Consider the following 262-nt stretch of genomic DNA (forward strand, 5'->3'; position numbering starts at 1 on the left):
ATTAACTTGTAGCTGATTTTATGATTTTATTTTTGCTTAGATGTGAATATATTTCGCCAATCTATCCAGTATTTTTCAATTTTTAAAACCAAATGTGCATCTGTTGCTTCTGTTGCAATTAAAACTCTATTTCAATCTACATTTCTCCCGTACTTCGACGTTATATCTTATTCCATAGCAACCAAATAGATTTATTAATCTCTCTCTCTTCGCTTTCTACATCGCGCTACAAGAAGAAAAATTAGTCATCCCTCCCTTCATT

Source organism: Penaeus monodon, chromosome 15 (genome assembly GCF_015228065.2).
Source record: "Penaeus monodon isolate SGIC_2016 chromosome 15, NSTDA_Pmon_1, whole genome shotgun sequence".
NCBI classification, from domain to species: Eukaryota; Metazoa; Arthropoda; class Malacostraca; order Decapoda; family Penaeidae; genus Penaeus; species Penaeus monodon.